Here is a 24399-nt window from a genome sequence, read left to right as displayed (position 1 = left end):
CTCGTGTGGTACTTCAGGGTTGAGGCTGCGGAGCTTCTCATAGCTGGGCGGCGGAGTGGAATCTTCAGCCGCCTCTGCCGCACCAGTAGGCGGTAGTGGCGTGGTAGGCCTAAGGTTGATGGCCGATGCTGGAGTTTCGGGACGTGGAGGATAGATGGACACGGACTGGGCCGGGGCCTCAGGGAGCGCGGCAGCTCCTACCTGAAGTTGCGGCCGGGCGGCCGGTTCCGGTGCCTTCTGGATGCCATCTGGAGAGGTCATCTTCATCTGCGCCGCAGACTGGTTGCTGACTGGAGTGGCGACGTAGACTACGTCCTCCGCGGGAACAGGCACGACGTCCACTTCCATCTTCATGGGTGCGTCGCCTTCCGCTGGAGCACTTAACAGAGCGGAGGGATCCATGGCCTCCGGGAATTCCATCAGGTCTGGGCCTTGTGCAGCAGGAACCGGGACTTCAGTGGCGGTCTCTAGTGTTGATCACGAATATTCGAATTTCGAATTTCTATCGCGAATATAGGTACTTCGAAAAATTTTATTTTCCGATTTTTCGTTTTTTTTTAATCTGTACACATGATCCCTTCCTGCTTCTAGCTTGTGGGCCAATAAGAAGGCTGCAATATACTTGATTTTAGGAGTAGCAGTGTTTGCGAATTTTGCTCTATATTTGTTTTTTCGAATATTCGCTATATTGCTATATATTCTTGTATTAGAATATTACGAATATTCGAAAAAACGAAGTTATAGCAATATAGCGAATATTCAAAGAAAACGGATATAGAGAAATTTAGCTAATATAGTGCTATAATCTTCTTTCTCTAATAGTTGTCATTTTTTTTCTCATCTGAAGTTCAGATTGGAAAAAAATTACAACTATATTAGCTAAATTGTTCTATATTCGTTTTTTTCGAATATTCGCTATATTGCTATATATTCTTGTTTTAGAATATTACGAATATTCAAAAAAACTGTTATAGCAATATAGTGAATATTCGAAAAAAATCGAATATAGAGCAATTTAGCTAATATAGTGCTATAATCTTCTTTGTCTAATAGTTGTAAGTTGAAAAATTCGCAATAAAAAATCGAATACGAAAATTCGAATCCAAAAATTTGCATATTACACAATCATTACCTTGTCGATTTTTCGAGTAAAAAAAATTGTGAATTTTCGAATTTTCAAATATTCAACGAATATTCTAAAAAATATTCGCGAAATATCGCGAATTCGAATATGACCCCTGCCGCTCATCACTAGCGGTCTCCTCCGGAATGCTGGGCAAGGTGAGTGGTGCTTCTGTCTTGGCCAGGGAGGAATCCACAGCCCTCAACATGGTAGCGAATACTGAGGGCCCACCTTTGTGCATGATCTGGGAGACATGGATCTCCGGTGGATGCTCCTCCTAGACGGCTTCTCCACAAATCACCATTTGGTTCCACCGAGGCTGGGGAAAAGCCATCTTGGCCTCTTCTTCCTTCTGGCAAATAGCAGGTTCTGAGGGTGCAGCCCAGGGGGTGGAGACTTTATCACCTCGGTCCACAATAGAAAGTTCATGGAGGGCAGTCTCGATTTTTCCCGCTCCTGAAGGGGCGTATTCGACATCTTCGCGCCTTTCTTGAAGGGATGTCGCTAGATTTTCCCACTTCTGGGGGGGCGTAAACAGCATTTTCGCGCTCTTGAGAGGGCGTTCCTTTGTTCCTTTGTCTTTGGGCATGAAGATGAGGCGCCATTTTAAACGAATATGGCGAATTCCACAATATCGAATTAACTCTTTGTATGCAGTAGCGCACGTTTAGCGCTTTCTTGGCACAGCAATACAAGTAAGAAAGTCACTTTTTTAGCGATCTTGGTACAATCTTCAGCCTTGCTAATACTGTGAAACATGCGGTTTTAAGTCCGTTTTTTATGCACACTTGGATGCGGTTCTATTATTAGGAATGGACACACAATTCAATCCTATCCTGTTCGTGACGCCACTTGATGCAATGAGCAGGACACTGGGTCAGTGGGAATGCTATGCAGTGGGTCAGTTTATATGTATATAAGTTCGTGACGCCAGTTGCAGCTTGCTCAGGTACTGTAGCAGGGCCCTTTAAGATGTAATAGCTCACGTACCAAGTGAGGAATGCCAGAGGGGGATATTGTCTCTGTGTAGTGTCAACGGTGTCTCCTTCCTTGGTACAGCTGGACTCCTATATCCCGGCTCACATGCAACAAATTGAGTGTTGTTAATAGGAGTAATTGAGGAATGATGGGATTCCACACAGATAATAGGGTCCAACTTGTCTTTACTTAGTGATATGATATGCAGCTTTGATCCATACAAGTTACAGCTTTAGTCTAGAGTCCCAGCAGGTATTGGCAATATGTGGCAGAAATTTATATGTATTCTGCATCTGATCATACGCCTATTAGAATCTGACAGGTATCTATCTTCTGCTCTGTCTTTAGTCTGCTTGATATGGGTCTGACTAGCTGGTGAGGTAATTATCTTCTCTTTGTCTTAGGATCTTTACTTACAGGACTGCTCGCAGGGTATGATGGTTTCTTCCTGGAGATCTGATAGTTCTGTGTATGGCTGCTTTATTGGTCTACCAGTTGAGGTAAGGGACTCAGGCTGGGAAAGTTGATCATGGGCCTCAGCCGAGGCTTGGATCCTTGGTTGGGGTCCCTGTTTCTGGGAGCTCCTACTAACACAGCCTACCCCAGCAGGGGGGTGGCTCACACTCACTAGAACTTTCTTTCCTCCCCCTGAAGTAGGATGTGGGAACATTCCACTCCTCCTCAGAAAGGGGGGAGCTAGCCTGGAATGGTCTATTCCAGTCTAGATCTATTAACTAACCATGGTCTGCTTACATATTGCTGTCACCTGCTGGTGTACATTGAGAATTACAGCAAATATACAATACAAGCATAGAAATATATATAAAGGCAAATGCACAGTTATGTTACACTATATGACAATACATTCACACTTAACATTATGAAGGAGGGTGGAAGACGTGTAGTGACATACTTCAGGATGTTACATATGCATATGTAAACTATGTTGCCGCTATATCAAATCTTTAATGATAATTGCTTTTCTTTACAGACAGCCAATGAGACGCTGCAAGTTGAACTACATCAGCATTATCTCACTGTTTTATTGTTTTAATTATTTGTTTGTAGTTATATTGTATAAGATAACTGGATAGCATTGATTTGGGTGCTGCCCACTTTTGTGGGCGTCTGACGTCACCATAGGTGATTGATTCTACTGCTATTTAAGATGGTGAACCATTGTATTAACTTGAGCTGACGAAGGCTGGATGGGCCAAAACGCGTCCATTGTTACCAAGATGAAATAAAGGATACATTGAAGACTCAGCGCCCGCTGGGATTTCTTTGCTACATTGCAGAACAGGTAAAGGTACAGAGGTTGTTCCTGGGCCATGCCAACTAAGTATGATTTCTGTCTGTGTGTATCTGTTGTCACCTGAGATGATGTTGAAGAGCCAGTCAACCATTCCAGTACTGCTTGATTGTTGGCAAAACATGACCGCTGGATGACACTGGCAGCTCTGGCCTGTTGCTGCGACTGCTGCTACCACCCTCCCTTCTTCTGCCGGCTACAGCAACATTTTGGCACTGTGCGTTCCTTTTGAGGGCCCAGGTAACTGTCTGCTGGCCATAGTGTTCAGTCACTGAATCAGTAATGTAACATATTAAGTATGAGTGGAGCAGCAAATGAACTAGAAAAACGCGTCTATATATTAGACCGCCTGGTGACAAGGAGTCTGAGGCACAGTAAGTCTACAGTATGTATGACTGAACAGATTAATTATTAATGGGGAAGTAGGTGAAGTAGATAAATACACATTTTATTTTGATCTATCGATGAGGTAAGTCAGACGTCCCTGTGAGGCGGAGTATAGGCTGCACTGTCTTATACAATGGATGCTGTGCATTTCAAGCCCCGATACGTAGGTTTCGGGGCAGCAGATTTGCCACAAATGGTGGCACTTTGTGCTGAAACCTACAATGATTGTATGCCATACACAATTGCCATTTGTAGAGGCCAGCCTCCATTCTGGATTCATTGATACCTAGGAGTGCTTCTGACTGGTGATCGTCTTCCCCGGCCTTGATCGCACCTTCAGTCCATAACTTATTGATGATGATATGTTCATCACTACTTATTACTGGACACTGTACCCTGACTTTGTGTACATTATACCAAAGTGTCCAAGACTGACGGGAGAAGCAGAAGCTACAGGAGAAAGTGCAGAGGTGATGTTATGTGTGACCCCCTCCATGGTGACCCATCACCATCTTGTGGAGGACTGCAGTGTCATATTGGCTTATGCAATGGTAACTGATGTTTGTCAGTTCTTCATGGCTGTTGATAACTTCATGTTGTTTTCTGCCATTCTTGGTGTCCCAGGAGACATGATGTGTTATTATGGTCTCAACTGTAACACTGGGGAATAAGTATAGTGTCTCAGCTACGGAAAGCTCCGATCAGTTATTATTACCAGCTCGTCAAGCGAACCAGCAGCTGAGAGAACGAAGGTTGAGGAGACATTGGACATCAGCCCCAGGTCCAGAGGTAAGTGGCAAACCCACAGCAGACTCTTCAATCTTTTTAGATCCTGATTCCCATGTCTGGAGCTATCACTCTTATTCTTCCAGGACATCACCTTGCAAAGACTTGGGGATACAGTAAGTGATTTTGTGCACATTAACTTTTTGTCACCTTTTGCTATGAATTGCGATACAAACTGTGGTGAGATGTGCAATGATCTCAAATATGTGTGCAGTGAGGATGAGAGTGGTAGTGGCTCTGTCTATATGATCCATCCCAGTGGTCTCCCCAAGCCGTCACTCCCTAGGGGCAGTACAGTAAAATGGCGGCACACCCTTTCTTCCATCGAGGCCCTCCCTATAGCATCTCGTGGTAAAGTCTCTCTACCATCTGGTTCTTGGCTGTATTCTACCAATAATGCCTTCAATAGCATGTCGGCAAGCAGGTTCATCGATACCACTGCCAAGTCATTCCTGTAATGGTGGTTGCTGACCACCAATGTTCCCTTACTCAATGCCGCAGTCCCGGGCTCCATGTTCAGGTGAGCAGTGTCCTCCCTGAATGTATTTTCAGTAGGGATGAGCGAACCCGAACTGTATAGTTCGGGTTCGTACCGAATTTTGGGTTGTCCGTGACACGGACCCGAACCCGAACATTTTCGTAAAAGTCCGGGTTCGGTGTTCGGCGCTTTCTTGGCGCTTTTTGAAAGGCTGCAAAGCAGCCAATCAACAAGCGTCATACTACTTGCCCCAAGAGGCCATCACAGCCATGCCTACTATTGGCATGGCTGTGATTGGCCAGTGCAGCATGTGACCCAGCCTCTATATAAGCTTGGGTCACGTAGCGCTGCACGTCACTCTGCTGATTCAAGCATAGGGAGAGGTTGCAGCTGCGACGTTAGGGCGAGATTAGGCAGTGATTAACTCCTCCAAAACACTTAAGACAGTGATCGATCTACAGCTGTGGATCATTGAACTGCTGCTATTCAATTGCTCACTGTTTTTAGGCTGCCCATAGCGTTTTTCAGTCACTTTTTTCTGGGGTGACCGGCGGCCATTTTGTGGCTTGTGGTGCGCCAGCACAAGCTGCCACCAAGTCCATTTAACCATCAATAGTGTGGTTATTTTTTGGTTATATCCTACATCAGGGGCAAGCTGCCACCAAGTCCATTTAACCATCAATAGTGTGGTTATTTTTAGGCTATATCCTACATCAGGGGCAAGCTGCCACCAAGTCCATTTAACCATCAATAGTGTGGTTATTTAAATCTATCCCTAAAAGGGTATATTAGATTCAAGGTGCTGATAGGGTCATTCTCAATAACTTTACACACACGCTACTGTACAATTCCAAGTCTAATTCTGTGTGTAAACGTATACCTCATTGGTCTATTAAGACCTGGAATCCCTGTAGGGGTCCCTAACTAATGTTAAAATTATATCTTTATTGTTTACCATAAAAAAACTTATTGGAAACACACACTCTAATAAAGAAAAATCATTTAAAATTGTCAGTGTCTAGTATGCATGTGGGATAGTTCCGGAGTAGTGTGATTGTATTCCCAATTGTTTGGTGGGGTCCCTTAGTATATATATCTCATCGGTATACCCCGCATCCCCTGACGAAGCCACAGTGTGTGGCGAAACATGTCGGGAGGGGTGGTATAGAGTGACACGTCTTTTAAACAGTGCCTAGCTGCAGGGAATATCGCTAATAGCATGCTGCAGCAGAAGCCAAGCATAAAAGGAGAGTGTCAGAGTGAGGGCATAAAGATTACAGTATTACAGAGACCTCTATGAACATTAATAGAGGATCTAGTGCATTTTGAATTGAGTGAGAGAGGAGGCTGTAGTGAGAGAGACTAGTGATTTATTGGTAGCCCTGCGATAGAGACAAATAGCTACAATAAATATAAGAATAGCAACAATATTAGCTGCCTGGCTACCTTGAACATAGGGGTCAGTTAGCAGAGATTCCCAGCAGGAGAGATACCTTCACTAGTACTCCGCATGTGGCTACATGTTAACAATAAGCACAACAACTGCCAATGCAATACCATCCCATAAAAACAGGTGGGATGAGATATATATACTAAGGGACCCCACCAAACAATTGTGGATACAATCACACTACTCCGGAACTATCCCACATGCATACTAGACACTGACAATTTTTTCTTTATTAGAGTGTGTGTTTCCAATAAGTTTTTTAAGGGTAAACAATAAAGATATAATTTTAACATTAGTTAGGGACCCCTACAGGGATTCCAGGTCTTAATAGACCAATGCTGTATCTATATAAATATCCCGAGGGTCTCTAAAAGGGACTTTGATTAAATAAACGTATACCTGTCACCCAGCGCCTAAAAAATAGGCCTCAAATTTATATTCATCCAAATCTGTCATTATTGCTTTAGCTGGTCAAGTTATTTAGTGTCCGTCAAAGCATAGTTTTTGTTCTGGGTTGAAATACAATTCCCAATTTTGCAATTCTCTAAATTAGTGGTTTCTGCTATATCAGGCCTACATTAAAGAGGACCTTTCACCTGTATAAACTATGTGAACTGAGTATGCTGCCATATAGAGCGGCGCCCGGGGATATCACTGCACTTACTATTATCCCCGGGCGCCGCTCCGTTCTCCCGTTATGCTCTCCGGTACCTTTGCTTCTTAAGTTATAGTAGGCGGGTCTTCCCTTGTCCTGTGGGCGTCTCCTTCTCCTAGGCTGCAGCGCTGGCCAATCGCAGCGCACAGCTCACAGCCCACAGCCTGGGAGTTTTTTTTCTCCCAGGCTGTGAGCTGTGCGCTGCGATTGGCCAGCGCTGCAGCCTAGGAGAAGGAGACGCCCACAGGACAAGGGAAGACCCGCCTACTATAACTTAAGAAGCAAAGGTACCGGAGCCTATAATGGGAGAACGGAGCGGCGCCCGGGGATAATAGTAAGTGCAGTGAGATCCCCAGGCGCCGCTCTATATGGCAGCATACTCGGTTAACATCGTTTATACAGGTGAAAGGTCCTCTTTAAATCTATCCCTAAAAGTGTATATAAGATTCAAGGTGCAGATAGGGTTATTCTCAATAACTTCACACACATGCTACTGTGCAATTCCAAGTCTAATTCTGTGTGTAAACGTATACCTGTCACCCAGCGCCTAAATAATAGGCCTCAAATTTATATTCAGCTAAATCTGTCATTACTGGTGTGCCTGTATTAATGTAATACGGTACCTAAATAGATAGCCAGATAGTGTTAGGTGTCTGTAAAAAAAGGCCTGAATTGGAATTCAATACATTGGGCCAAATAATATTTTTCTTATTGTGGTGAACGGTAACAATGAGGAAAACATCTAGTAAGGGACGCGGACGCGGACATGGTAGTGGTGGTGTTAGTGGACCCTCTGGTGCTGGGAGAGGACGTGGCCGTTCTGCCACAGCCACACGTCCTAGTGAACCAACTACCTCGGGTCCCAGTAGCCAGCAGAATTTACAGCGATATTTGGTGGGGCCCAATGCCGTTCTAAGGATGGTAAGGCCTGAGCAGGTACAGGCATTAGTCAATTGGGTGGCCGACAGTGGATCCAGCACGTTCACATTATCTCCCACCCAGTCTTCTGCAGAAAGCGCACAGATGGCGCATGAAAACCAAGCCCATCGGTCTGTCACATCACCCCCATGCATATCAGGGAAACTGTCTGAGCCTCAAGTTATGCAGCAGTCTCTTATGCTGTTTGAATACTCTGCTGGCAGGGTTTCCCAAGGGCATCCACCTAGCCCTTCCCCAGGGGTGGAAGAGATAGAATGCACTAACGCACAACCACTTATGTTTCCTGATGATGAGGACATGGGGATACCACCTCAGCACGTCTCTGATGATGACGAAACACAGGTGCCAACTGCTGCGTCTTTCTGCAGTGTGCAGACTGAACAGGAGGTCAGGGATCAAGACTGGGAGGAAGACGATGCAGGGGATGATGAGGTCCTAGACCCCACATGGAATGAAGGTCGTGCCACTGACTTTCACAGTTCGGAGGAAGAGGCAGTGGTGAGACCGAACCAACAGCGTAGCAAAAGAGGGAGCAGTGGGCAAAAGCAGAACACCCGCCGCCAAGAGACTCCGCCTGCTACTGACCGCCGCCATCTGGGACCGAGCACCCCAAAGGCAGCTTCAAGGAGTTCCCTGGCATGGCACTTCTTCAAACAATGTGCTGACGACAAGACCCGAGTGGTTTGCACGTTGTGCCATCAGAGCCTGAAGCGAGCCATTAACGTTCTGAACCTTAGCACAACCTGCATGACCAGGCACCTGCATGCAAAGCATGAACTGCAGTGGAGTAAACACCTTAAAAACAAGGAAGTCACTCAGGCTCCCCTTTCTACCTCTTCTGCTGCTGCCGCCTCGGCCTCTTTCTCCGCCTCCGCCAGGGACGCTATATCTCCCTAACTGCACACTGGGTAAATGTAGTGGCGGCTGGGCCCCAGGCGGAGAGCTGTTTGGCGCACGTCCTTCCGCCGCCAAGGATCGCAGGGCAACATTCTTTGCCTCCTGTCATCTCCTCCTCCTACTCAGCTTCCTCCTCCTCTTCTTCCACCTGCTCATCCAGTCAGCCACACACCTTCACCACCAACTTCAGCACAGCCCGGGGTAAACGTCAGCAGGCCATTCTGAAACTCATATGTTTGGGGGACAGGCCCCACACCGCACAGGAGTTGTGGCGGGGTATAGAACAACAGACCGACGAGTGGTTGCTGCCGGTGAGCATCAAGCCCGGCCTGGTGGTGTGCGATAATGGGCGAAATCTCGTTGCAGCTCTGGGACTAGCCGGTTTGACGCACATCCCTTGCCTGGCGCATGTGCTGAATTTGGTGGTGCAGAAGTTCATTCACAACTACCCCGACATGTCAGAGCTGCTGCATAAAGTGCGGGCCGTCTGTTCGCACTTCCGGCGTTCACATCCTGCCGCTGCTCGCCTGTCTGCGCTACAGCGTAACTTCGGCCTTCCCGCTCACCGCCTCGTATGCGACGTTCCCACCAGGTGGAACTCCACCTTGCACATGCTGGACAGACTGTGCGAGCAGCAGCAGGCCATAGTGGAGTTTCAGCTGCAGCACGCACGGGTCAGTCGCACTGCGGAACAGCACCACTTCACCACCAATGACTGGGCCTCCATGCGAGACCTGTGTGCCCTGTTGCGCTGTTTCGAGTACTCCACCAACATGGCCAGTGGCGATGACGCCGTTATCAGCGTTACAATACCACTTCTATGTCTCCTTGAGAAAACACTTAGGGCGATGATGGAAGAGGAGGTGGCCCAGGAGGAGGAGGAAGAGGGGTCATTTTTAGCACTTTCAGGCCAGTCTCTTCGAAGTGACTCAGAGGGAGGTTTTTTGCAACAGCAGAGGCCAGGTACAAATGTGGCCAGACAGGGCCCACTACTGGAGGACGAGGAGGACGAGGATGAGGAGGAGGTGGAGGAGGATGAGGATGAAGCATGTTCACAGCTGGGTGGCACCCAACGCAGCCCGGGCCCATCACTGGTGCGTGGCTGGGGGGAAACGCAGGACGATGACGATACGCCTCCCACAGAGGACAGCTTGTCCTTACCTCTGGGCAGCCTGGCACACATGAGCGACTACATGCTGCAGTGCCTGCGCAACGACAGCAGTGTTGCCCACATTTTAACGTGTACAGACTACTGGGTTGCCACCCTTCTGGATCCCCGGTACAAAGACAATGTGCCCACCTTACTTCCTGCACTGGAGCGTGATAGTGTAGTGTCCCACTAGGTAGGCGTGGGCACTACACAAGGGTCAATTGGTTTGCGTGTTACTTCTGCTCACAAGGGACAGTTGTCTTATATTTGATTATGCGTTTAATGTATTTTCTATGTGTTTTTACATGCAATGTTCCCCTGTATTATGCATAGCAGGCCTATTAGGGTGTAGTTAGGCATCCTAGACACTAGAGGGAGATAGGGAGCCCCTAGTATAAATGTTCAGGACCAGACAGGGAGGAGGGAGTTCAGAGTCAGGAGTCTGTGGAGACAGAAGTAAGAAGGCACCAGCCAGAGATATGCTGAGGGCCTCCTCCTGACATGCAGCTTGATAGCCCTGGCTGCTAGCTATGATCAGGAGGCTAGTGAAGAACCCTAGCCTGCCTGTAGATCAAGTGAGCCTCAGTTAGCTCAGAAGACACCCCAGTAGAAGGACAGGACCTCCTGGGAGAAACCTGCAGTTACCCTCAAGCCAAGCAGAGACAGTGCAACCAGCTAAGATAAGTAAGCTAATGGGCAGAGGATCTATAAAGTAAGAGCAAGAGTCAATACGGGAGGAAGATAAATTTACCAAGGATTAAAGCCAGCATTTAGGCATCCGGGCCTTGGGATAGAAACCAGACAGGAGTTCTAAAGAACAGTGTACACTATTTCTGAGGAGAAGGTACAACCTGATTCTGAGTGTGTTGTTGATTACTCTCCAAGTATCTTGCATGATTAATACCTGCCATCTTGTGAAATAAGCCTGCTTGTGAAGCATATGATATAAGGGACTGCATTACCATCTTGATGTATAAAGTTGAACTGTTTTAAGTAAAGCAACGTTTGGTTCACTATACCACTTGTGTACCTCACTTATTGCTACTAGAAACCGGTGTGCCACCGTTACAGGCACTGGCGGCACGAATCCTAAAAGGACCTTGCTTCAGGCACGCTAAACACCTGCAACATCCAGGGCACCTCACATAACATCAGGCCAGGTCTCTACATACAGAGTGTGCCCCAGAGGAACTCGTGTCTACCTCTTCTTCACTGCCGCATGCCTGCCCAGGGTTCTCCTCAAATAGTGAGTAACCCTCGATTGCCCATAACTGTGACCTCACTTCGCTATACCCTGCAGGTCTGGCGTGTTGCAATAGGAAGATGCGCGAGTACAAGCGCACGTTGGTAGGTGCGCTACTGAGAGCATTCTCAAATGTCACAGGGGAACAAGTGGAAGCCCAAGGCGAAGGCAGAGGAGGAGCAAGAGGTCGCCAACGCAGCTGTGTCATGGCCAGCTCCTCTGAGGGCAGGGTTAGCATGGCAGAGATGTGGAAAAGTTTTGTCACCACGCCACAGCTATCTGCACCGAAACCTGATACGGAACGTGTTAGCAGGAGGCAACATTTCACTAACATGGTGGAACAGTACGTGTGCACACCCCTCCACGTACTGACTGATGGTTCGGACCCATTCAACTTCTGGGTCTCCAAATTGTCCACGTGGCCAGAGCTAGCCTTTTATGCCTTGGAGGTGCTGGCCTGCCCGGCGGCCAGCGTTTTGTCTGAACGTGTATTCAGCACGGCAGGGGGTGTCATTACAGACAAACGCAGCTGCCTGTCAACAGCCAATGTGGACAAGCTGACGTTCATAAAAATGAACCAGGCATGGATCCCACAGGACCTGTCCATCCCTTGTGCAGATTAGACATTAACTACCTCCCCTTAACAATATATTATTCTACTCCAGGGCACTTCCTCATTCAATCCTATTTTTATTTTCATTTTACCATTATATTGCGGGGCAACCCAAAGTTGAATGAACCTCTCCTCGGTCTGGGTGCCGGGGCCTAAAAATATCTGACAGTGGCCTGTTCCAGTGGTGGGTGACATGAAGCCTGATTCTCTGCTATGACATGAAGACTGATTCTCTGCTGACATGAAGCCTGAATCTCTGCTATGACATGAAGACAGATTCTGTGCTGACATAAGGCCAGATTCTCTGTTACGGGACCTCTCTCCTCTGTCTGGGTGCCGGGGCCTAAATATGTGACAGTGGCCTGTTCCAGTGGTGGGTGACATGAAGCCTGATTCTCTGTTATGACATGAAGACTGATTCTCTGCTGACATGAAGCCAGATTCTCTCTTACGGGACCTCTGTCCTCTGCCTGGGTGCCTGGGCCTAAATATCTGACAGTGGCCTGTTCCAGTGGTGGGTGACGTGAAGCATGATTCTCTGCTATGACATGAAGACTGATTCTCTGCTGACATGAAGCCTGAATCTCTGTTATGGGACCTCTCTCCTCTGCCTGGGTGCCTGGGCCTAAATATGTGACAGTGGCCTGTTCCAGTGGTGGGTGACGTGAAGCCTGATTCTCTGCTATGACATGAAGACTGATTCTGTGCTGACATGAAGCCAGATTCTATGTCATGGGACCTCTCTCCTCTGTCTGGGTGCCGGGGCCTAAATTATATGACAATGGACTGTTCCAATGTTGGGTGACGTGAAGCATGATTCTCTGCTATGACATGAAGACTGATTCTCTGCTGACATAAAGCCAGATTCTATGTTATAGGACCTCTCTCCTCTGCCTGGGTGCCGGGGCCTAAATATCTGACAATGGACTGTTCCAGTGGTGGGTGAAGTGAAGCCTGATTCTCTGCTATGACATGAAGACTGATTCTCTGCTGACATGAAGCCAGATTCTCTGCTATGGGACCTCTCTCCTCTGCCTGGGTGCCTGGGCCTAAATATGTGACAGTGGCCTGTTCCAGTGGTGGGTGACGTGAAACATAATTCTCTGCTATGACATGAAGACTGATTCTCTGCTGACATGAAGCCTGATTCTCTGCTATGGGACCTCTCTCCAATTGATATTGGTTAATTTTTATTTATTTTATTTATATTTTAATTCATTTCCTTATCCACATTTGTTTGCAGGGGGTTTAACTACATTTTGCTGCCTTTTGCAGCCCTCTAGCCCTTTCCTGGGCTGTTTTACAGCCTTTTTAGAGCCGAAAAGTTTGGGTCCCCTTTGACTTCAAAGGGGTTCGGGTTCGGGACGAAGTTCGGGTCCAGGTGTTCGCTCAACTCTAATTTTCAGGCCTTATCTTGGTTCCAGCAGGCTTTAGCATGAACTGGCAGGCAAACTCAACTCTGCTTTATCTCTTTATCTCTGCTGTACTGACAGTCTAGCTTAGTAACTTTCCTTTACTTCTTTATGCTGCAATTCACTCTTGTATTCGGACTTACAGTCTTGTGAAAAAATTAGGACACCCTTTGAAAGCATGTGGTTTTTTGTAACATTTTTAATAAATGGTTATTTCATCTCCGTTTCAACAATACAGAGAGATTAAAGTAATCCGACTAAACAAAGAAAACTGAAGAAAAGTCTTTTCAAGATCTTCTGTAAATGTCATTCTACAAAAATGCCTATTCTAACTGAGGAAAAAGATAGGACACCCTTGCCCCTAATAGCGAGTGTTACCTCCTTTGGCTGAAATAACTGCAGTGAGACGGTTCTTGTAGCCATCTACCAGTCTTCGACATCGGTCTGAGGAAATTTTACCCCACTCCTCAATGCAGAACTTTTTCAGCTGTGAGATGTTTGAGGGGTTTCTTGCACGTACAGCCCTTTTCAAGTCACCCCACAGCATCTCAATGGGATTCAAATCTGGACTTTGACTTGGCCATTCCAGGACTCTCCATTTCTTCTTTTTCAGCCAATCTTTGGTTGATTTACTAGTATGTTTTGGGTCATTGTCATGTTGCATGGTCCAGTTCCGCTTCAGCTTTAATTTTCTAACTGATGGTCTCACATGTTCTTCAAGCACCTTCTGATACACAGTAGAATTCATCGTGGATTCTATGATGGTGAGCTGACCAGGTCCTGCTGCAGCAAAGCAGCCCCAAACCATGACACTTCCACCTCCATGCTTCACAGTTGGTATGAGGTTCTTTTCTTGGAATGCTGTGTTTGGTTTACGCCAAACATGTCCTCTGCTGTTGTGTCCAAATAATTCAATTTTGGACTCATCTGTCCAAAGAACATTATTCCAGAAGTCCTGGTCTTTGTCAACTTTATCGCTGGCAAATGTCAGTCTGGCCTCGATGTTTCTCTTGGAAAGCAAAGGTTTCCTCCTTGCACACCTCCCATGCAAGTTAAACTTGTACAGTCTCTTTCTGATTGTAGAGGCATGTACTTCTACATCAACAGTAGCCAGAGCCTGCTGTAGTTCTCGAGATGACACTTTAGGGTTTTTGGATACCTCTTTTAGCATCTTGCGGTCTGCTCTTGGGGTGAACTTGCTGGGGCGACCAGTCCTGGGCATGTTGGCAGTTGTTTTGAAAGCCCTCCACTTGTAGACTATCTTCCGGACAGTGGAATGGCTGATTTCAAAATCTTTTGAGATCTTTTTAAATCCCTTCCCAGACTCATAGGCTGCTACAATCTTTTTTCTGAAGTCCTCTGACAGCTCTTTTGCTCTCACCATGGTGCTCACTCTCACTTCAACAGTCAGGAGCACACCAAACTAAATGTCTGAGGTTTAAATAGGGCAAGCCTCATTCAACATGCAGAGTAACGATCTACTAATTATGTGCACCTGGTGTGATATACCTGTGTGAGATCTGAGCCAATTTAAGAGGGAATACATGTGAGGGTGTCCTATCTTTTTCCTCAGTTAGAATAGGCATTTTTGTAGAATGACATTTACAGAAGATCTTGAAAAGACTTTTCTTCAGTTTTCTTTGTTTAGTTGGATTACTTTAATCTCTCTGTATTGTTGAAACGGAGATGAAATAACCATTTATTAAAAATGTTACAAAAAACCACATGCTTTCAAAGGGTGTCCTAATTTTTTCACATGACTGTATGTTCAGCCAAAAAGTAGGTTAGAATCCTGTCAGCTCCAACATGGAGTCTAAACCAGAACAAACCAGAACTGCCACATCTCCTGGTAGCAAGCAGGACTGGCCCACTTCTGCCCAAAGGGGGGAGAATGCAATGGCAAATTCCATTCTCTCTAAGGATAGCTCTGCCAATTACACTGCTACCTGCTGGTGAACCGGCCACATTACATGTATGCACATCGAATGCACATTGTGGAGAATCTGGAAAGACATACATAAGATTACATCATATTAGCCCATTAGAGATAGTAGCAGGGTGCAGTAGTGGTAACTCCACTCTGGGGTGTTACATATGTCCATTCTGCAGCCCCGCAAAAAAAAAGATAGAACCTGCCCTATTCTTCTCTGCATTACGGACAAGCATAGGACTGTTCTATTATGGGCCAGACGTTCCGTTCCGCAAAATACAGAATGCACTCGGCTGGTGTCCATGTTCTGTGGATCTGCAATTTGAGGACCACAATGGTCCTGTGCAGGAGCCCTAACTAAAGTGCTTCACCATATGGAAATATCTTTTTTTTTTTTTTTTTTTAAATCTGGTCGACCAGGAAGGTGGTGGAGGTTCTGTGAGATGTACACCGGATCCAGCGGAGCACAGGAACAATATACAGATAAGGACAAAAAACACACTGCATTTTGAGATAATTAACCCTGTCTGTACCTACACCCTGCACTGAAATTCACAGAGAGAGCACCCTACACAGCAGAGAGTAACGGTACATTACCAAACAGAGATCCCTTGTACCGTCATTTACTTGTACTACAATATTTACTGTATATTAAATTCTAGTGACCCGATGTGTTTCTTGTAGGGTCTCATTCTCATATGGCTTGTCCCCAGCTGCCTGTCTTCTGCCTCTTGCCTGTCTCTTATCCTTTCCTTCTGTCTCTTCTCCCTCTATTCTGTCTCTTATTCTTTTCTTCTGTCTCTTCTTCCTCTTGTCTGTCTCTTATCCTTCCCTTCTGTCTCTTCTCCCTCTTGTCTGTCTCTTATCCTTCCCTTCTATCTCTTCTCCCTCTTGTCTGTGTCTTATCCTTCCCTTCTGTCTCTTCTCCCTCTTGTCTGTCTCTTATCCTTCCCTTCTGTCTCTTCTCCCTCTTGTCTGTCCCTTATCCTTCCCTTCTGTCTTCTTCCTCTTGTCTGTCTCTTATCCTTTTTTTCTGTCTCTTCTCCCTCTTGTCTGTCTATTATTCTTTCCTTCTGTCTTTTCTCCCTCTTGTCTGTCTCTTATCCTTCCCTTCTGTCTCCTTCCTCTTGTCTGTCTCTTATCCTTTTTTTCTGTCTCTTCTTCCTCTTGTCTTTCTCGTATCCTTCCCTTCTGTCTCTTCTCCCTCTTGTCTGTCTCTTATCCTTCTCCTTCTGTGTCTTCTCCCTCTTGTCTGTCTCTTATCCTTCCCTTCTATCTCTTCTCCCTCTTGTCTGTGTCTTATCCTTCCCTTCTATCTCTTCTCCCTCTTGTCTGTCTCTTATCCTTCTCCTTCTGTGTCTTCTCCCTCTTGTCTGTCTCTTATCCTTCTCCTTCTGTGTCTTCTCCCTCTTGTCTGTCTCTTATCCTTCCCTTCTGTCTCTTCTCCCTCTTGTCTGTCTCTTATCCTTCCCTTCTGTCTCATCTTCCTCTTGTCTGTCTCTTATCCTTCCCTTCTGTCTTCTTCCTCTTGTCTGTCTCTTATCCTTTTTTTCTGTCTCTTCTCCCTCTTGTCTGTCTTATCCTTCCCTTCTGTCTCTTCTCCCTCTTGTCTGTCTCTTATCCTTCCCTTCTGTCTTCTTCCTCTTGTCTGTCTCTTATCCTTTTTTTCTGTCTCTTCTTCCTCTTGTCTTTCTCGTATCCTTTTTTTCTGTCTCTTCTCCCTCTTGTCTGTGTCTTATCCTTTCATTCTGTCTTATTCCGCTTATCTGTCTCTTATCCTTCCCTTCTGTCTATTCTCCCTCTTGTCTGTCTCTTATCCTTCCCTTCTGTCTATTCTCCCTCTTGTCTGTCTCTTATCCTTCCCTTCTGTCTATTCTCCCTCTTGTCTGTCTCTTATCCTTCCCTTCTGTCTCTTCTCCCTCTTGTCTGTCTCTTATCCTTCCCTTCTGTCTCTTCTCCCTCTTGTCTGTTTCTTATACTTTCCTTCTGTCTCTTCTCTCTCTTGTCTGTCTCTTATCCTTCCCTTCTGTCTCTTCTCCCTCTTGTCTGTCTCTTATCCTTCCCTTCTGTCTCTTATCCCTCTTGTCTGTCTCTTATCCTTCTCCTTCTGTCTCTTCTCCTTCTTGTCTATCTCTTATCCTTCCCCTTCTGTCTCCTCTCCCTCTTGTCTGTCTCTTATCCTTCCCCTTCTGTCTCTTCTCCCTCTTGTCTGTCTCTTATCCTTCCCCTTCTGTCTCTTCTCCCTCTTGTCTGTCTCTTATCCTTCCCCTTCTGTGTCTTCTCCCTCTTGTCTGTCTCTTATCCTTCCCCTTATGTGTCTTCTCCCTCTTGTCTGTCTCTTATCCTTCTCCTTCTGTGTCTTCTCCCTCTTGACTGTCTCTTATCCTTCTCCTTCTGTGTCTTCTCCCTCTTGTCTGTCTCTTATCCTTCTCCTTCTGTGTCTTCTCCCTCTTGTCTGTCTCTTATCCTTCTCCTTCTGTGTCTTCTCCCTCTTGTCTGTCTCTTATCCTTCTCTTCTGTCTCTTCTCCCTCTTGTCTGTCTCTTCTCCCTCTTGTCTGTCTCTTATCCTTCCCTCCTGTCTCCTGTCCCCTCAGGCTCCTGACATTTTATTCTAGTGACCCGATGTGTTTCTTGTAGGGTCTCATTCTCCGATGTCTCGTCCCCGGCTGACTGTCTTCTGCCTCGGGCTGTTTGTCCTGAAATCTCTACAGGTATAAGAATTATAATATTACTGGGAAAGGGACGTAATGGCCGTGATTGTAAATAACTCCGATCCTGACAGTGTAAACCCCTAAACTGCTACTAACAATGGCGTCTAAGTGGTTAAACATGGAGAACGCTCCATCTGTCACCTCATCAGCACCCCTGCAATGTGATTACGGGGTCACAGTAGGTTTGATGGCAGATAGAGGCCCCAATGTCTACAGTATGTACAGGCCTAGTATGACAGACAGTAATACACGGCAGTACAGAAGTATTGCAGTCTATTATATGAAATACAAAAGAAAAAATCTAAAAATCCACAAGATGTCTGTTTGTCAAACTCTGCAGAGAAGAGAGATGGCTGAAAGAAAATCATCATGGTGGTCTGGTCCAAATGGAGAAGATGAGGACAGAGAACATCTACATCAAAGTAGACGTCACTGGATGTCTTTGCACAGAGGCCCTCTGCTGTCTGTGTCCACCCCTGGTGTGCCACCGCAAGAAATACCTTCATAGTGCACCCTCTTATAATGTGTGCCGGTACAAAAGGTCCCCTTTTAGTTCTCACAGTAGCACCAATGTCCCCATAGTGCTCCCCCAGTTATAATAATGCTTCCCCATCGTGGCCTAACAGCCTACTGCCAAATACAAATTCTAAACACAAATACTTAACCCTCTTTGCGGTTGTCAGTGATTTGGTGCAGGACACAGGCCTCTTCCAGTCTGCATCATCGCACCGCCTGCACCTACCTAAACTGCCCACCGGCTCCAGGAGAACATCAAGGAGCGCTGTGGTCATGCTGCAAGGTTTGGTAACACGACCCAGAGAAATTATTTTTATTTCTTGCTGATTTCTTCCGCCTCTGCTCTGTCTTTATCTCTTTAACTTATGTTTTTGGCTTTTGCAGGTCTTCTCCACGGTTCAACAGTTGGAAATGTTTGAGGGTTTATTTGATGATCAATACATCGGATGCACTGACAAAATGGAGTCTATAGCTCCAGGATTACTGAGGGAGGAAAGAATGAAGACACCTTACCTTAATGTTTACTGGAATATTGCATCTGCTTTATGGAAAAAAGAAAAACATTTGCTGGGACGTCTTCCTGACGGTTTTAAGGATGAATACGGGATCGCATTAATAGTCATCTCATTTAATGATTTCTCTGTTGGCAGCTTTATTAATAAGTATATAAATACATATAGTAAAAATCCCAAGGATTTCAGGTTCCATTCACTTCATTTCTATATTACCAGAGCTTTCAGTTTGCTTCAACCTGGGTGTGATGGAAAACCACTGTACATGCATAGGAGTGTGTCAGAGCTTCTGTTTAAACCGCCATCTGACCCTCAGGTCCCAGTAAGACTGGGATTCTATATGAGTACCTTTACTGACATTGTATTGGAAGAAAATAGAAACATGTTATTATCCGTTATCACCTGCTTCGGGGTGAAATTACCAAATTTCTCGTATCTTACATGGAATGACATAGTGATTGTTCCACTTAATGAAGTGTTTCAGGTCACCGATTATAATGAGGAAAAGATAAATATCATCCTGCAGAGCACTCATAAAAAGTGCAGCTATTACAACTGTGCCTACCTGGGGGGTAAGTAACCAGGACGTAAGATCTACAATCCGTCATCACCCTGGCAACTAGTCCCACTGACAGTGGCTTCTTAGGGAGTACGGACGTGGGGCCTATCGGCATTGCGCCCTGGCATTATCTCCTTCCTGAAGGTGGGGTATTTGTCCCTTTAACGACCAGAACATTTTCTATTTTTTTGTTTTTGACTTTTTGTCACCACCAGACATCTGAGAAGCTCTGAGAGACGTCCTTCAGAACCTCATCCTTGAGGTTCCTTTTGTTTTGCTTTCATTTTCTCATCTCGTTAGCCGCTCTCAGCTGTCATGTAGTTGCACTGATTGCATCCCTTTAAATCCCTTCCCATACTGCTACACTTTGCGGTTTATACAACTTCCTGGAGTATATGCATGCGGGATGCTGCTACTGAGTCTTCTACAGATAAGTTTTGTTTATTCATTTGTATTTTCCTGTTTGCTGGATCCCAGGAGACCCTGACTCCCTCCGTATCAAGTGTAGGGAGCCGGTGGTCGTGTCCCCTCACTATTATAGGGTGTTCAGGGGTTATTCAGTCGAGGTACGAGGATATGCGATCTTCTACCATTCAGAATTTTGCATAGGCTGAGCAGTTAGGGAGAGAGCCAGGTCTGTTGCAGGGCTATCCCTTTGGTTCCTTAGTTTTGGATCGATTCCTTTTGTGTCTTCTAGTTTGCTGTACACCTTCCGTGACACTTTTACTCCCAGCCTTCCCAAGAAGATTATTTTTTTATTTTTTTCTTTCACGTAGCCGTACGAGGGCTTGTTTTTTGTGGGACAAGATGCATTTTCTAATGGCACTATAAATGGTTGCATAAAATGTGGTGGGAAGCGGGAAAAAAATTCCAAATGGGGTGGAATTATACAAAAAACACCATTCCACCACAGTTTTATGTTCTTTATTTTTTAATTCCATTTCTTATGCAGTAAAACTGACCTGTCACTTTTATTCTTATTTTTACCTCTGCAATCTGTACTATTCAATAATACAATTTTGGGCTGTGTATGACTTTTTGATCGCTATTTATTTAATTTTTTTAAGGGAGGTGAAGCAACCAAAAAACAGCAAATTTTGACTTTTGACTCTGTTTTGCCGTTTGCCATATGGGAAAAATATTACATTTTGATAGTATGTTTTCGCACACAGCGATGCCTATGACGTGTATTTTATTTTATCGTTTTTATATTCTTATTTACATGTTGGGTAAAGGGGGGTGCTTTGACTTTTTAGATTTTTTTATAATTAAAACATTTTAACACCTTTTTATACTTCCCATAAGGAACTATAACAAGCAGTCATCAGATTGCTTCTCTCATAGACTCGTGTGCATTAGCATCAGAGTATATGAGAAGTTTACTATTAGAGATGAGCGAATTTCATGTTATGAAATTCGTTCACGCTTCGTTTGGTGATAAAAGCAGAATTGCGTTATGGATTCCGTTACCATGGACCATAACACAATTCTATGACGGAATACATAACAGAAAGCCTTTAGAGGCATTCCGTTATTCATTCAATCATAATAGAAGTCTATGGCCTGTATAACGGATCCGTCCCGTTTCCATTATGCAGGAGAGGACTCCGGATCAGGAGAGGACTTCACTGCATAACGCAAACGGGACAGATCCGTTTTGCAGCCCATAGACTTCTATTATGACGGAATGAATAACGGAATGCCTCTAAAAGCATTCCGCTATGTATTCCGTCATAGAATTGCATTATGGTCCGTGGTAACGGAATCCATAACGCAATTCTGCTTTTACCACCAAACGAAGTGTGAATGAATTACAAAACATGAAATTCTCTCATCTCTATTTACTATCTTCCTATAGAGCTCTGCCACAGGCAGGGGCTCCATAGGAACTAATGTGCAGCAGGAGGACAGGGACTGCTGCACATACAATCCGGCTCCTCTGAAATCCGATAGGGCATCTGAAGGGTTAAATGTCGCGAAGGGCATTAATTAATTAGCGCCGGGTATCTTCAGTTTAAAACAGAAGACAACCGGTGGCTATGATACCACACATATACATGTTTTTTAATGTCTAAATACTGTAAAAATAAAGTGAAACTTAAAAGAAAAATAATAATATTTACATCACCATATTCTGACCCCCATAACTTTTTTACAGTTATATCTACTGAGCTGTGTGTGTGTGTAGGGGGGAGGGGGTGCTCATTTTTGCGAGACAATCTGTAGTTTTTATTGATACCATTTTGGAGTGTGTGTGACTTTTTGATCACGTTTTATTACATTTATTTGGGTAAGAGAAGCAATGAAAAAATAACTTGTTCTGAACGAGCCTAGAAAAATTCTCTTTTTGAATTGGAAGTAGAAGCAGTACAGTGTGGATGGGGAAATGGTAGAGTAACAGTGGCATCAGCTGCAATAGTAGAGGCAGCAGCACAGCATGGATCAGACAAAGCAGTATATGTGTGTGGCTGTTTAGGGATAGTAGTAGTGGTAATAGTGGCGACTGTGTAGAGGTAATGGTAGTGGCAGTACTGGTAATGGTAGTGGCAGTACTGGCAATGGTAGTGGCAGTACTGCTAATGGTAGTGGCAGTACGGGTAATGGTAGTGGCAGTACTGGTAATGGAAGTAACAGTACTGGCAGGGGCGTACCTAGAGCATTTGGCACCCGGGGCGAACCCTTTGTTTGGCACCCCCCCCCCCCCCCCCAAGAAAGTTAAGAAAACATGCACAAACTTTTTTCAATGTTTTCAATAATATTTATAAATAAAACCCCTTAATAAAATAATAAACCTCTGCACACCCCCTTAACGAAATAAACCCATTAACCCCCCTTAATAAAACCCATTAACCACCCCTTAATAGACCCCTTAACCCTTCCTTAATAAAATAAAAACCTGCACCCCCTTAAACCCCAGTATAATAAACATTGGTGGCGCAGTGCGCCCCCCCTCCCTAGTATAATAAACATATAAACATTGGTGTGGTGGTGCAGTGCGCCCCCCCCAACACCCTAGTATAATAAACATTGGTGGCGCAGTGTGCCCCCCCAACATAATAAACATTGGTGGCGCAGTGCGCCCCCCTCCCTAGTATAATAAACATATAAACATTGGTGGTGCAGTGCGCCCCCCCCAACACCCCAGTATAATAAACATTGATGGCGCAGTGTGCCCCCCCAACATAATAAACATTGGTGGGCAGTGCGCCCCCCCTCCCTAGCATAATAAACATATAAACATTGGTGGGCAGTGCGCCCCCCCCTCCCTAGCATAATAAACATATAAACATTGGTGGTGCAGTGCGCCCCCCCCAACACCCCAGTATAATAAACATTGGTGGCACAGTGCGCCCCCCCCCCAACATAATAAACATTGGTGGGCAGTGCCAATGAGGGTTAAAAAAATAAATAAAAATTAACTCACCACCTCCAATTGATCGCGTAGCAGCCGGTCTCATGTACTTTCTTCAGGACCTGTGGTGATGTCACTGAGCTCATCACATGATACATCACATGATACATCACCATGGTAATGTACCATGTGATAGAGGCTGGAGCTCAGTGACGTCACCACAGGTCCTGAAGAAATTACAAGGAGACCGGCAGCAGCTACGCGATCAATTGGAGGAGGTGAGTTAATTTTTTATTTTTTAACCCTCATTGGCACTGCCCACTGCCCACCAATGTTTATTATACTGGGGGGGGGGGCGCACTCAATGTTTATTATACTGGGGGGGGGCGCCACAATCAATGTTTATTATACTGGGGGGGGGGGCCACTCTGAAGATAACTGAGCTGTTAATACAAATACAGGAGGCGGGTGCCGGAATCAAATAGCGGCACCCGACCTCTGTGACAGGGAGCGGCACCTAAGTGGTTAACTGCAGCTGATCGCAGCTCCCTGTCATAGAGGTCGGGTGCCGGCTATTTGATTCCGGCACCCGCCTCCTGCATTTGTATTAACAGCTCAGTTATCTTTATTGGTGGCGCAGTGGCCACAGCCCCTCCCCCGGCCCTGTCCCTCCTCTTATTCGCCGCGGCGGCAGCAGCACAGGGGGAGGGAGAGACCATCTGGAGCCCTGCCCCTATCACAGTGCCACGCCTGGGCCGGCCCACTCGCCACATATTTTTTATTATTTTTTTTTTTTTATCCTCAGTCGCGGCTGGCACCCCCCTTGTGAGGGGCACCCGGGGCGGGCCGCCCCCCCCCCCGCCCCCCCCTTGGTACGCCACTGAGTACTGGAAATGGAAGTGGCAGTACTGGTAATGGAAGTGGCAGTACTGGTAATGGAAGTGGCAGTACTGGTAATGGAAGTAACAGTACTGGAAATGGTAGTGGCAGTACTGGTAATGGAAGTGGCAGTACTGGTAATGGTAGTGGCAGTACTGGTAATGGTAGTGGCAGTACTGGTAATGGAAGTGGCAGTACGGGTAATGGTAGTGGCAGTACGGGTAATGGTAGTGGCAGTACGGGTAATGGTAGTGGCAGTACTGGTAATGGTAGTGGCAGTACTGGTAATGGTAGTGGCAGTACTGGTAATGGTAGTGGCAGTACTGGTAATGGAAGTGGCAGTACTGGTAATGGTAGTGGCAGTACTGGTAATGGAAGTGGCAGTACTGGTAATGGTAGTGGCAGTACTGGTAATGGAAGTGGCAGTACTGGTAATGGAAGTGGCAGTACGGGTAATGGTAGTGGCAGTACGGGTAATGGTAGTGGCAGTACTGGTAATGGTAGTGGCAGTACTGG

The sequence above is a fragment of the Bufo bufo genome, chromosome 3, assembly GCF_905171765.1.
Source record: "Bufo bufo chromosome 3, aBufBuf1.1, whole genome shotgun sequence".
NCBI classification, from domain to species: Eukaryota; Metazoa; Chordata; class Amphibia; order Anura; family Bufonidae; genus Bufo; species Bufo bufo.
Note: the sequence above shows the minus strand (reverse complement) of the source record.